The sequence below is a fragment of the Propithecus coquereli genome, unplaced genomic scaffold (genome assembly GCF_000956105.1).
Source record: "Propithecus coquereli isolate 6110/MARCELLA unplaced genomic scaffold, Pcoq_1.0 Scaffold526, whole genome shotgun sequence".
NCBI lineage: Eukaryota > Metazoa > Chordata > Mammalia > Primates > Indriidae > Propithecus > Propithecus coquereli.
The window spans coordinates 310,666-324,864 of record NW_012151130.1 but is presented as its reverse complement, the minus strand read 5'-3'; the positions used below and the strand labels follow the sequence as shown (position 1 = coordinate 324,864).

Here is a 14,199-nt window from a genome sequence, read left to right as displayed (position 1 = left end):
GCACAGGTTCCCATGTGTGGGCGCCCACTAGCAGGGAGGCTCCCTTCTGGCACATGGAGGTAGCTGATTTCCCAAGCAGGAACAATGGAGAGTTGACAGGACGGGTGAGGGTTGGTCATGAGAGGTGGCCAGGTAGTGTCACCCATCGGACTGAGTCAATAGAATTGTGTTGCCAGAAGCAACAGCAAAGAAAATCAGTCTTCTCTCGTTAACAAATTAGAACGGAGAGATTTTCAAACATAGCTTGAGTGGCACTTGGTTACAGTATTTTTGAGGTTCCCAATACGGAAAATAGGCCAATAACCTGTGTTTCCTGCCACTTGTTATACTTTAACATCTAAAGTTTAGGGATGTTCCACATTCTGGCCCACATTCACCTAGCACATGGTGGTGGTATGAGTCAGGGGCTAGTATCATTTCGGACTGGTTGGTTAAATATGTTAATTTTTTTTTTTTTTTTAGAGACAAGGTCTTGCTCTATTGCCTGGGCTAGAGTACAGTGGAGCGATCACAGTGCACAGCAGTTTCAACCTCTTGGGCTCAAGCAATCCTCCTGCCTCAGCCTCCTGAGTAGCTGGGACTACAAGCATGTGCCTCCCGCCCAGCTAACTTTTTTTTTTTTTTGTAGAGACAGGGTCTTGCTATGTTGTCTAAGCTGGTCTTGAATTATTCCTGGCCTCAACTGATCCTCCTGCCTCGGCCTCCCAAAGTGCTGGGATTACAGGTGTGAGCCACTGTGCCCAGCCAATATGTTAAATATTTAACTGCATCCAACTTATTACATTTAGTACCTATATAACCCAAAAGAGCTATTCCACACCAACAAGGGAAGTCTCTTCGCTACTGATTATCTTGAACCCCTGCTGCCTAGCACAGCACCTTGCGATGCGCTCAGTGACTGCCAAACACAGGAATCTCCACGTGCCCCTTGCCCTGTGGTTCTGGGTCCATGCTGCCCCATCGCTGGCACGTGTCCCCTGGAGAACACCCCTCCATTCATCTCAGTGCCACCAGCTCTCACCTTGGCACAAGACCCATCTTCTCTGCCCTTCCCGTCTCCTGCCAGCCCAGCCCACAGAAGCTGCATCTCAACAGACTGTCAGCAACTCGAGGGCAGGGCTGCCCCACCTCCTCCCTGGGCATCTCTCCCCTGGGTCGATACAGAGCAAGACAAAACCCGTGAGTGCTCGACAGATTCTTGCTGATCTACTCAAATGCTAAAGCAGACAGGAAAACTTGAAAACGTCTTATCTTTTGACTGCAGTACATAAAGTGTCCATTTGGAGGGACTCTTGGACAAGGAAAAACCTAATAGGCTTTTCAAGGGAGAATAAAGCCCGGCCAAAAGGACTCAACACACTTTTTCGAAAATGTGAAATGCTTTGAAGAGTCTCCGAGCCTGCAAAGACTAAAGAACACAGGACGTGTCTCCTGCTTTCAGGAAAAATGGATCTGAAAGGGCCACTTGCTCTTGGGAAATCATTATCACGTGGAAATCCTCTAGATTTCAGGAAATAAAATGCAAAGGTGTCACCAACAACAATGAACAATTTTTGACGGGGTAATCATAGACTGAGATTCCGTGTACAAATGGGGTCTCGCTGCAGTCTTGTTTCCTGTATTTGTTCTATTTACGCTGTATCGAGTCTGCTGATACCGTCTGTGTTTATGAACGTCGGAGAATTTCTGATGTGATCTCGTCCATGTTTATAAATAAGGACCCATAAGTTTTGTGATATTTGTTTCCTGATTGCCAGAGACAAAGGGAAGAACGAGATACACTAAAAACATACCTGCAGCCATCCCCCTGCTACTACACGTAACTCGTACACACATCTGGATTCAGGGACGTTACCAATCTCACAGTTTGGAATCTATTTAGTGAATGTTCTGTTTTGTCCGTGAGGCTGGCTGCTTGGTGACAAGAATGAATTTCTTTCCCAGTAAACCCAGTGGCCATTCACATACCAGAAAACACAGGTCAGTAACTTCACAACCAAAGTCCTGCTGGAGTAAAACTTAGCAAAGACAATTTAGAGGAGCATGGTATAGGATGACAAAGAGCAACATTTAGCCCTTGGGAAAACATCATAAATATTTCACTGCTTTTTCTCTTAAAATTAATGGAAAACAATTTTCTATTAAATTTTCTGTAACTCTATAATCCAAAAGTAAATGGAATCTAGTTGTGACAGAAATATTTCCCAGGTTATGAATGACGGAAATGATTCTGTATGAACAGTATATAGGAAGATATTTAAGAAATATTTTTTTATTATAGGAGTAATGGACACGCTCATCATATAAAAATTTAAATACATAAAAACAAAGAAAAAATTTAAGTCACCTATATACTCCCACCATGAGTGGGAACCAATGTTGGCCTATTGGTTTATTTACTGCCAATCTCTCTCCTCTGTATCTATCCATACTGAAATATTTATTTTTATAGAATTCATATCATCTTATTAATATAGTTTTAGATTCTGCCTTTACAATATAACAAAGTAATCTCTGAAAACATTAATGCCTAACATCCCATTTTATGACTATATCCATATTTATTTAATCGATTCCCTGGTTGGGGACATCTACAAAGTTTAAACTCCTTCACCTTTATAGATAACACAGCAACTGATCATCTTCATGCATAAATATTCACCTAAATTTCTGATTTTTGTCCTAAGATACATTCTTAGCAGTAGATTGAAGGGTACAAAATGATTCAAGACTCTTGACATTGATTGCCAAATTGTTGCCCCAAAGTCCTACCAAAATCACATCAAGGTGAGTGATAAAAGTAAAAAATAACATTGTAATTTTGGCTTCCTTGATTATTTTGAAGGTTTAAAATTTTCTCCCCCATATAGTTATTTGGCCATTTGTATTTATTTTCCTTTGACTTACTCCTTGTTCAAGTTTCCTACAGGGTGGTATTAATAAATAACTTTCTTACCAGGTCAGAAGAGTTGTTTAGATATAAATGATAATAACCCTTTGTCGTATTTGCTGCAAACTGCATTTAGATCCCACCACGCTGCTAGAAACACAGAAGCTTAACTTTTTATGCAGTTAAATCTGTCAAACATTTCCTTTTATTTCTTCTGTTTCTTTTACGCTTAGAAAAACTTTGCCCTTTCTGAGATTAGCTAAATATCCACCTACGTTTTCTTTCACTATTTTGTTCCTTTTTTATATTTAACCTTTAAGTTCATTTGAAATTTATTTTGGTACATAACGTGAGGCAAGATCTCATATATTTTTTTCTACCAAATGTTTAGACAACTTTCCCAACAATCTTTGTGGAAGGAGCTGTATCTTTTCCACTGGTCTGTGTGGCTTCTGTTTATCTTACGCCCTGTTTTCAGGGCCATCCATTTTATCTCCTTCAACTTACTGTGAATTCTCACTCACGACAAGCCTGCACTTTAAATTGTTCTAGATTTCCAACATGGTTTAACACACAGCAGTACAACTGCCCCCTCGGCCTCTTCCATCCACGTGCATAGAGTTTCCCAACCCAGGCAATTCCCCTTCAATTGTTTTTTTTTCCTTTTTGCCTGATCAATCTCCATCCATCCTTTATTCTTCTTGTTTGTTTATGGGTCATTTTACTTTGGGCATAAGTCTCGTTAATAATATAGCTGAATTTTTGTAAAACACCCCATCTGAAAACTGGGAGCAGTTTAACCTGTTGCCTTATCCTCAGTATTTGTAACTGTAAGTATGTACCTGGTCAAGTGCTCAGCACGCTGGACATATTAAATAACCTCCAAAATAACCCTGCCTGGTATCCACATTTTATAGATGGGGAAGCTGAGGCTTGGACAGTAACAAGTACCTAAGACAAGGACACCCAGCTGTGAGGGGAGGGGCCGGGAACACAGGCAGCCAGTTCCAGCACATTCTTGAACCTTTTCACTGCCTCTGCTGTGTGTGGCTTCACTTCTGTTATCAGTCTTCCACCCCCTTGTTACTTGCTTTGTTTTCAGTCTTTTACTATAGAATGTTTTCTTTGCATTTCTCTTCTCTGGAAATTTGAAAAGTACACGTTAATTCTACTGTGATCATCTTAAAGGTTCGCCCCAGAACGTTTTTTAAATCTTGACATTTCTCTGATTATCAAAGCAAAGGATGTAATAGTATCAACTGACCCCTCCTGCCCCAGTCGATGAAGGAGAATCGCACACTCTCTCTTCTGACTCCCTTTGCCTCCCGTTTCATTTCCTGTTTTTGTTACTATAAAATTATCTGAAGTTTGGGATCTCTAATTACTGTTATCATTATTATATGATTTCTATTTTTAAATAGCTGTTTTCACATTACTATGTTCAGCTAATGTGAACGCTTACAGCTTAGCTTTACGTGTTAGGACTTTCCCATTCCTGAACTTTTACTGAGTCTTGCTGTCCTCTTTAGCTTGCATTTAAATAATTTCCAGGAAAGGAGTGTGGGAGATGTGTATTCTGGGCCCTTGCATATCTGAGAATACACCCCATGGATAGCAACCTGGCTGGGTGAGAAATCTGGGGGCAATATACTTTGTTTCTCCAAACTCTGTAAGTGACGCTTTCTTCTCTCTTCACATTTAGTACTTCATACAATGAGAAGTCTAAAGCCAACCTGGTTTTTGTTCTCCTGTGGGTCACCTATATATTCTTTAGGAAAGGTATTTGTTTTCTTTCTTTGTAATTAAAAGTTTTCCAGGATGTTTCTCAATGCAGGATTCTTTCCGTTAATTTTGCAGGAGTAGAGTGCATTCCTTTTCATTTGAATGCTCCATAAATTTGTTCTTATCAGATTGAATTACTGCTTCTTTCTGTTTTAATTTTTCTTCTCTCACCCTTGGGACAAAACTATTATTCTCAAGTTATATCCTGTCCTCAGTCTTCCATTTTCATTGTCTTCTCTTTCAACACCATCATTTTGTCCTGTAGCCTGCATTCTGGAAGAGCTTTTCAGGATTCTTTCATAGCCCTGGTTTGATTTTCTGCAATGCCAATTCCACTCTTTTTTGCTGCATAAAGAATTTAATTGTGTTGCTGTAAGTTTCCCTACGGGACCCGGGCATTTCTTACTTGCTTATCTCCCTTCATCATGTCTCTTTATACAGCCTTCTGTCATTTAAAAAAAAATCTCACGCCGTTTGCTTTTCCTCTTAACCTGTTTGCTAAAATGACTTTATGGTTTTTTGGTTTTTTTTCAGAGATCATGCATTCTTGCATTCTACTAAAATTGATATAGCATTTTCTCAAATCTTCTGTAATCCCTTTTCCTTCAAGTAATCCATTTTCAAAGATGTTCTCCATGATGCTATTCCCTTCCATCTATCCCTTATTTTTTTTTTTAAATGGGTCATATATTTTGGGCATGCTTTCTTTCTTTACTTATCCTCAAACAAGGAAAGATATAGCCAGACTTGGTATTTGCCCAAAGACTCTGTGTTTGGATTCCCCACTAGCTCTTTCCACTGTCTACTTGGACACTTGCTTCTATCTGAACTAATCTGGCACTCCAATTGACATCCATGGCTCTTAGTCCAATTATCAAAGTTTTTTTGCTGGATCCAAGTGGGATCATATCCAATTCACAGTGCTTAGTGATCACACACTGTAAATACAGAAATAAGGGAACCTTTGCAGTAAAGGAATGCCTCCCAGGTGTTTTGGCTGAAGACTCTGTTTCTCTGAGCAAAAGGAGAGGCATAAAGAATCTTCCTGCTCCCTTTCAGGTGCCCAGACTCTCCTGTTTTGTATACCCAGTACTACGAGACCACTGATGATTACCTTAATGCAGGGCCGAGAGAAATTTCTCAAAGATGGCAGGTTTGCCAGTCTCCATCGTGAGTTTCTATCTTTTTCTGGGTCTTCTTAACATTTCAGAGGGACATGAAAGAGGGTTACCTTAATTCAATCCAGAAATCTAAGGGCATCTGGATTTCTCAAGTAGCTCTTGGAATTCCACTGGTTAATTAGAAGAGGAGTACATTCCTCTTGGCCACTTTCAGTTCGAATTGAAGCTGCCCATCATAATTTCTCAGGGCAAACACTCTACCTTTGCTTTCATGCTGTCACCTTGTCACTGTATGGGTGGTTTTCAATGTGCTCCCCCCACCCTGTGAGGTCAGTCCTTTAAAGGCCAAGGCTGTGTCTGTTTAACTTGATTCTGTTAATATGTCATCTTGGTGGCCAATTCACCCCCTCAATCCCTAACCTCCAGCTGAACTAAATACTCAGACACTGCAGATGGGACTTACAGGGCAACAGAGGCCGGGTAGCGTGGGTGGAACCTGGGTGGGGACCTTCACCCCGCTCTGACCCGCCACTCACTTTCTTGGGCAATCTTTAGTGAGTCATGCAATCAGTCTGGAAAGCAAGAGAGTTGGCTGGACAAGGAAACCTCTAAGGTTCTTTCCACTTTGAACATAAGCTGCCTGCTATCTATTTTTAGAGCACATGTTTATGCCTTTGTTTTCACAGTATCATCAAAGGTCTATGCTTCCAGTCTGGGCACTAGGTGGTTAAAGTCCTTCATATAGTCCTTTGTCCTGGAAATAATTCCTAAATTCGTATGTGTGTGTGAGGGAATCAAAGGATGCCTTGGAGAAGATGACAGCTGTGGCCAATCTCCCAGAACGCAGATACAAAATTTTGCATATCATTTTGGAGGCTTCACTGGTGCCCTGGAGCTGGAGTGGGGCTGGGGTTGCATCCACGGATCTGAAGCTCAGAACCTGCTCTAAGATAAGCATTGTTCCTCTACTACTTCGAGTTATTTCATACCCGTCATCTCTGACAGACAATCAGATTTTGGGGAAGGCATTTCTGCAAAGAATTAAGATAAAGGGATACTCAGGTACTAGGAAATGAGGAAAGCAAGATTCTTCTTTGGAAATGAACAAATTACTGGCTCCATTAATACTGGACCAGAGCAGAGCTTGTCAAAGTCCCCTGAAGGAGACAGAAGGTTCTGAGGGTTCCTAGGCTTGTGAGACTGGCCTGTGTCCAGCTTGAATATATTCAAATAATCAGACAGAAAGCAGAAGCTCCAAGGCAAACAGCAGCAGGCCTGCGAGAGTGACCTGAGGAGAAGCATCTGAGCATTTGACTTCAGTGCTTCGGCCCCAGTAGCAAAGCTGCTTCTATCTTGAGACAAGGGCAAAATCTTAATCTGATGCCATCAAACATTCATCTAATTCCATTTTTATAATACTGTGTTCACTAGGCAGCATTCTGAGTCCCCTGTCTACAGGGAGGGAAGGCCCTACCCAAGTGGATTTCTGCTATATGTGGTCCAAGGGACAGTGTTTTACTTGGCAAATCAATAAAATGGGTTTATTATGCCTTGCCTTCTCTGGTATCTTACATTGAGAAACTGCTCTAATCAAGTTAGGAGGCACGTGGACCATTTTCTCTCTGTAAATTAATAAACTGGCATCCTGACGTATTGCACAGTCAGGACTGTATTGGAATTGGTCTCCAGGGGCCTGGCCATCCCTGGGTGGTACCAAAGTGGACCTTGGGGCCCCAATGCAGAGGGCCAGCATGAGCTGCATCCCCCCTCCCCACCTTTAGATGCCGCTGCCTTTCCTAATGCATGTCCTATTGATAACTTCCCCCCAACACCATCCCAAACATACACTTTTTTGTTTTTGCTTTAACCTACTGCAAGGCTAGGATGAGAAATGCCTAGAGCTGCAGTTCTCAAATGTTAGGTGCACCAGAATCACCTTGGAGAACTCACCAACAACACAGAGTTGCAGGTTCTGCTCTTGCTCCTGGAGAATCTGATTCAGGATGCCTGGTGAGGGGCACCAACTTGCACGTGGAACAGCAGCGTGGAGGAGTGAGCGGTCGGTGGGTCTACTTGACCGACTGCAATGAGTCCTGGAGGGTACTTGGCCCTGACATCTCCTTTTGCCCTTCCTACACTCCGCCCCTAACCAAATAATGCTCCCTCTCAGGGCACCTCCACTCTGCAGGGTGGCAGGACAATGGCTCTGAACCGATGGTCACGCAGGTGACTCATCACTGGTACTAAAAACTTTTCAGTCATGTTCTCACGGAGACTCCCAGGACACCGAACATAAATGGAGATAAGAAGGGTCTGCCCAATAGGAACTGTAAGTATTAAATGAGAGTAAGCAAGTAAAACCCCTGGCATAGTGCCTGGCACAAAATAAATACTTAATAACTCCTAACTATTATCATCATTATCAGTATCATCCAGGAACAAACCTCCCGCATTGTGTGGACATGTGCTGAGCACTTACTATGTGCCAGGCGCCACCCCCAGCTCAGGGATTCTGCAGTAAACACGGCCCCCGAAGGCCCTGGGTTCATGGAACCCGCACTCCTGTGGGGTTCAATCTTCCACCTCCAGAGTCGGCATAGAAAGCTGGGACAACGATGATGATGATGATGATGACGACGACGGATCTCTCTTCTTCTATGATGTCAGGGCTACGAATTTTTTGCCTGGCAAAGCCTCTTATCATTTTGACCACAGTTAAAAAAAAAAAATACAATCTGGACAGTCTCATTACCTTTGGGCTCTCTCTCACAGAGCCCATGAATCTCTCTCGTTCTTGATCACTGTCAGTTCCAAACCAAAGGCACAGCCTCAGGGCAGCCCCCGGGAGCAGGAGAGGAGGGGGTGGCCGTGGGATGCTGCTCAAGTCTGGGCAGGACAGACGGTTCCAGGAGATGAGACCTAGTGATCTTTTGGTCCCAGGTCTCACTGAGGGAGCCTCTAAGCCATGTATTCACTTGAAGACACCCACGAAACTGGCAGACTCTGGCACCCTGCCTCCCAAACGCCCGATCTCGGAGCACCAAAACACTTCAGGGAGAAAGAGCTACAACAACACAGTGATGAGTGCGGTTTGCTAAAAGGAGAAAGGGAGAGGCGGGGGAAGGTGTCATTCCTCAGTTCTCTCCTGGCACCAGAGAGAATTGCTCCATTTGTATTTCTAGCTGCATAATTAGTCTTCCCTAATCTCCCTCCCCCCTGCAAAGCTGATACAATGGTTCTTTTCTCAGATAACAAGGTGATAGCAGAGACAAACACAGCGAGAATGAGAACTCTGTCTGGCTGACCCGTCTCCACGAAGTTGTCCCCCTCCTCTTTACATCAGGACAAGTTAGGGTGAGTAACTGGGGAGGGGAGCGGAAGACACCTCCGGTCCCTCCCTCGTCCACCGCCTGGGTCTGATTACTTCCTCTTCATCTGTGCTTAAAATAGACTAAATCGAACTGAAATAACCCAGGAGATTAAATTAAATTAAATCAGGCCTGGCTCCCAGGCAGTTGCTAATAAAATCATAAGCATTCACGTCAGCGTGGCAGACAAAGACGAAAATGTTTATTGGATCCCCCAACCCTCCTCTGAAGTAGCTGAACCCTTAAGAGACAAAGTCCAATGAAACCAACCTTGTTTCTACCACCTAGATGGGAGGGACGAGGTGCATGAACCTTTAAGGCTGGTGCCAAGCAGGAATCTGTTCTTGCTAGGCTGCCCGAGGGAGCCCCATCTTCTGGGGGGGAGGGTCCCTGCTGGGCTTCCTTGCCAGGAATGTCCTGGCTGAGCACCACGCATGACTGCTGGGCAGGCGGAGCCGGTCCCCCACGAGGGAGTACCCCCTGCACGGGGGCTGTTCCCAACACCTGTGGGATCAACGACTTTCCCAGACATTCTCGTTCCCCCAGGATGGACTCAGAGCTGGCTCTCCAAGGGCCACGCTTATCGGGGGCTACTGGGAGTGCGTGAGCACAAGAGGCTATTGGCACCTGTCTCCGGAACACTTCAGTCCTTGGAGAGAGAGACAAAATACAAATAAACCATTTTTTTTTCCCAGTCTCTCTCTCTTTTTTTAATCCACTCGTCTGCACACTGATTTTTCAGTCTTAGTCTTCCTATTATACCATTGTTGTCTTTAATCTGTGAACATAAAGCTGAAGATAAACATTCATTAAACTTATAATGTCAGGGCTAAGACATTTTTACCTGGCAAAGCCCCTTATTATCTCAATCACAGTCAAAAAAACAAAAACACAAACAACAACATAAACAAAAGCCCTGGACATTCTGGTTACCTTTGGGATGTGACTGGCCAAATTGTCAACACCTTACCCTACCAGGGCAACCACATGCATCAAACCTAATGAGAGACCAAACTGATACTGAAAGGAAATGATTGGGGGATGAATATATTGGATATAAAACTTTTAACCTTAAGTATTTAGTGAAATACTTAAGACAGTGACCCCCCAAATCATGGATTTCCCAAGCTGCTTGTGTACCACGGAGCCACGGTACTAAAGCAATCACCGAATTGGCAAAACGGTGAAGTAGAAAGGGAAATATAATGGAAACACAGCCCGTGCTGCAGAACCCACGGGGACTATGCACAGAATGAAGATTCCAGCCCCCACAAGGCCTTACGAGGTGGGCATTTGAGATCTAAGCGCCCCGAGGTGGATGGACTGGAGAGAACCTGACGTTCCCAGCACTGTCACCACAGTTTACAAACCCAGCAGGAGACACAGCGTTTTCCTAACCACGGCAGGGCCTTGTGGCCATGATTCAGGGATAAAATGCACCTTGCTTTTCTTTGCCCTTGATGACTAGAAGCCAGGTGGCCTGGCTTTTCTTGGGACAGAGGCTAAGAACCCAGAGGTACTGTCAGCTTGTTGCCAACTAGTTTAGCTCGTTCTCACAGTTGAGATTTTTCATGAAAGCAAAGCTCCGGGGGTGAGAGGCACAGGCCTGCCAAGCAAGCAACACAGCCTGCAGACAAAGCTGCCAGAGGGAGAGTCAGTCATTTAAGGCCAATGCCTCAAAAAGCAGTCTGAAGGGCTCTGTCTCATTCCTAGGCCCTAATCAAGAATCCCCACCGTCCTGAGCCACTTGTTCCACATTCCAACCGTGGCCCCATTCAAAGGGCTATGCTTCCTGTGGGCACGACCATCACTAAGCCTCTTGTACAGAAACACCACTTACATTCAGAACCTGGTGTGCTGCTTTACAGCTTCTCAACAAGAGGGGTAATTAACACACTTGGGTGGCTGAATTGTACAAATGTCACTGAATCAAAATTTTTTCTTCATCCATGGCTGGAAACCTGCCAAGTCAGGAGCACGTTCATTTGTTAGAAAGGAACGGAGCAGTCATTTCCAACTTTGGTACATAAGCTCAAATTCTGCCCCTCTGTAGTAATGTCATGGGTGTGCAACATGGTTGAAGGAAAAGGTCATGGAAATAGAAAGCGGGAGGTGGCTCCAGTTCCTGCTCCCAAACCGACCTCCTGCACCACTTTCTGTTCCTGGGAAATGTCATCTCCCTCCCACTCCCAATCACAGTTGATTGGTCCAGAGGTGGCACATGACCCAGAGCAAGCCAATGAAAACCTTCCCTGAGCTTTTTGATTTATGCCGGACACAGTAGGAAAGATGAAGCTGTAGAATTTTCTAGGGCTGTGTTTTCTGCAAGGCAAAGAAAGCGTAACCTGCCATGGGAAAAAAACCCAATGATGGCAGTATGTAGAAAGAAGATGTGAGATACACAAAGCTAGTTTCTGGTTCTAGATGTTCTGATGGCCCCACAGCATACCTACCTTTGAATTCCATAAGACACTCTGGATTTCTTCGGACAACTCCCCTTTCTACCTGAGTGGGCTGAGTTTGGTTTTATCCTTTACACCCCCACATGCCCTATACAGTGGTCACATTCTCTAAGTCTTGGTTTTTATGCATGTAAAATGAAGGGCTTGGACTGCACCAGTGACTTCCAAACTCTGTTCCACAGACACTCCTCACAGGTCATGGAGGAGGAGGAGGAGTAGGAGGAAGAGGAAGGTGAGCACCCTAACTTCTCCCTTTTAACCAGAGTAACTCCAATTAAATATAATTTGAATATCATTTCAAATAAGATGTTGCTGGAAGGCGTTGGATGTTCAAACTTGCTTGAAAATCACTGGACCAGAAGCCTCTCCTGCCTCACTCAGTTGCAAAGTCGCTGCAGTCTCCAGTTCCGCAGGCAGGTCCCCGTGTGGGGGCACACTTGCTGGCACCCGTGATTATCCCTCCCTCTCTGCAGTGACTCTCACAGCAAAGAATGCTAGAGCTGAAGGGAACTCAGGGTTCAGGCAGTTCAAGGGCCTTAATATGAATGCGCAGATGAGGAAAGGGAAACACAGAGAGGTTAAGTGATGAAGCCAAGGTTCACAGCTAGTTAAAACTTTTAAGGTTAATGTTCTCAGTTTAATATGCAACCCTTCTACTCATACAGAGCTCTCTCAATTTTGAAAGTGATTTCACAGTGTGTTCCTGTGTGCCGCTTAGGAGGCAGGATAAAGAAAAGAAACAAATAAAGTCTGGAATTAGCTACATCATGAACGAGACAGGAAGGAAAGAGTTAATGTGTCAATAAAGTGATACACTTTGGTTCATTGAACTCTATGAGCTAATGATATGGGAACAAAACTCTATTAATAGAGTAACGATCCCTAATACTTATTCAACATTAGTTAGTGGTACAGTTGGGGGTCAAATTGAATCTATCTGACTTCAAAGCCAATGCCGTGGTACCCTCTAAAACCAGATCACTTCTACTCTCTTACAAACATAAGCCCCCTTTCTTCATGGAGTGTTAGCCATTCAGACTATGTTGAGGATATTATTTTCTTAAGTATATACTGTCATCCCCTCACAGAAGCCAGAAGTTCTGAGGCCAACAGAGTCCCTGCCATATTGGGGTGAAGGGACTGAAACAGGCTTCAGAATCGCACAGAGCAGCTGGGTATGAATCCGAAGTAATGAGGCCGGATTGCGCCATTTATAACATTTCTGCACACGCACTTTCCCTCCCAGGCAGATGTTCACCTGGGAGAGTTGACCTATGCAGCCTGTAAGATGAGAGCAGCAACATATACCAGAGAAACATGTGTCCCCGTACGCTACGCCCCCTCTCCGAGTAGAGTGACTTAACAAAGGGAAAGAGAGCTCACCGTGGCATTGCCCAGGAGAGCCCTCCCCTGGCCACCTCCCCACAGGGTGTTCAGTGAGGCAGGCATTTCTTCTGATTACTTTCCCTGCCTCCAGTGGGTCTTCCCTCATGTAACCTTCCATGATTTCAGCACTCCCACCTCGAAAATTTTTATGGGAAGTTTGCTTTGGTTCTATTCTCTCTTCATTATTCTGGGGGAAAAAAATGGCTGCCTTGATTTGAAAAGGGACCCTGCCTTTAACTACAAGCCTTGCATTAATTATAAAGGAGAATGGGTGGCAAAGTGCAGCTACTATTCTTCTCTGGTGCAGAGCTTCCAGCTGGGGGCTGTGACCTGCTCTATTCCAACAGGGGTATTTTAGAACCACTCGGGAGCTAACTTATCTCGAATTTTCTCAGGCAATCTGGATCTTCCCAAGTGGAAATGCCTAGAAGCTGAGATGAGCACAGTTTGATGTTTCTCTGCATTATTTTGATGCCGATAATTAGAGTGTGTGTACATGCATTAAATGGAAATTCCTTTACAAAACATCTGAAAAATTTTTTGGTGGGATATCAGAGCAGCTTAGTGCTGGAAAGGACCATCCCATAGGACCTGCCTATTCCAGATCAACCACTCTTATCCCCTGCTGAAGATGACGGAGATCAAGGGAGGAAAAAAAGAATCTCTGTATTTTGGGATATTTTCACTGGTGAACCTAACAAATCTCAAGCACTGTTCAAGTTTTCCAACCTTTCAGTGGGGAACCAAAAGGGACATTTGTCTGTTATTTCCTCTTCCATTCTGATCCCCTGAGATTTCTCCCTGACTCCCCACCAAAGAGTTAAAAGAAAGTTTCAAAGGAAGTGATTGAAAAGACATCATTTGTAAGCTTCTAAGAGAGTCCTCACTTGACTAATGCACTTACTCTGTAGAAGAAGATCAAGTTCCTTGCAATAATTTCATGGCAATTAATCTTGTGCTTAAATGATAATCCTATAATTAGAAGCAATTAAAATCCTGCACAAGAATGACCCGTTCAATCCATGTTAATGTCTCTGTATGCTAATGGGGTAATCTTGAAAGAGGCCCCAGAAATAATTTGCTTCTCCTCTTCCAGGGAAACACAGGCATTCAAAACCCATCTTTAGGAGCACTTCTTCCCAGCAGGAGTCACTGAAGTCAAAGGAGAATGGATGGCTGATGCCCCTGTA

At 43.9% G+C, this 14,199-nt stretch overlaps 1 protein-coding gene across 1 annotated transcript in view; it reads right to left on the bottom strand.

The window, feature by feature from the left end:
- The window catches only part of PRKCA (protein kinase C, alpha), a 143,202-nt gene that overhangs the window by 112,795 nt on the left and 16,208 nt on the right, over positions 1 to 14,199 (bottom strand). The gene's annotated exons all lie outside the window — the stretch shown is intronic.